Here is a 470-nt window from a genome sequence, read left to right as displayed (position 1 = left end):
AAAGAATTTCTAAAATGTCAAATGAAAAAAAATTGGATATCAAACAACCATAATAAATATTCTGCAAAAAGAATTACACATAGAAACTGTGGGTGGCCACTTGTATCTCTCCTTTACGTATCTTGGTCAGCTTTGTCACAAGCTGATATATATGCTTATTAAAGTCCACATTTTTGTTTTGTTTTGTTTTTTTGAGACAAGAGTTTCTCTGTGTAATAGCCATAGCTGTCCTGGAACCAGCTCTTGTAGATCAAGCTGGCCTTGAACTCACCGAAATCCTCCTGCCTCTGCCCCTACAGTGCTGGGATTAAAGGCGTGCGCCACCACTGCCTGGCTAACATCTACATTTATTTAAAAAAAAAAAAAAGAAAAGGGGGGGTGCTGGAGAGATGGCTCAGTGGTTAAGAGCATTGCCTGTTCTTCCAAAGGTCCTGAGTTCAATTCCCAGCAACCACATGGTGGCTCACAAC

Source organism: Microtus ochrogaster, unplaced genomic scaffold, assembly GCF_000317375.1.
Source record: "Microtus ochrogaster isolate Prairie Vole_2 unplaced genomic scaffold, MicOch1.0 UNK6, whole genome shotgun sequence".
In the NCBI taxonomy this organism is placed as follows: domain Eukaryota; kingdom Metazoa; phylum Chordata; class Mammalia; order Rodentia; family Cricetidae; genus Microtus; species Microtus ochrogaster.
Note: the sequence above shows the minus strand (reverse complement) of the source record.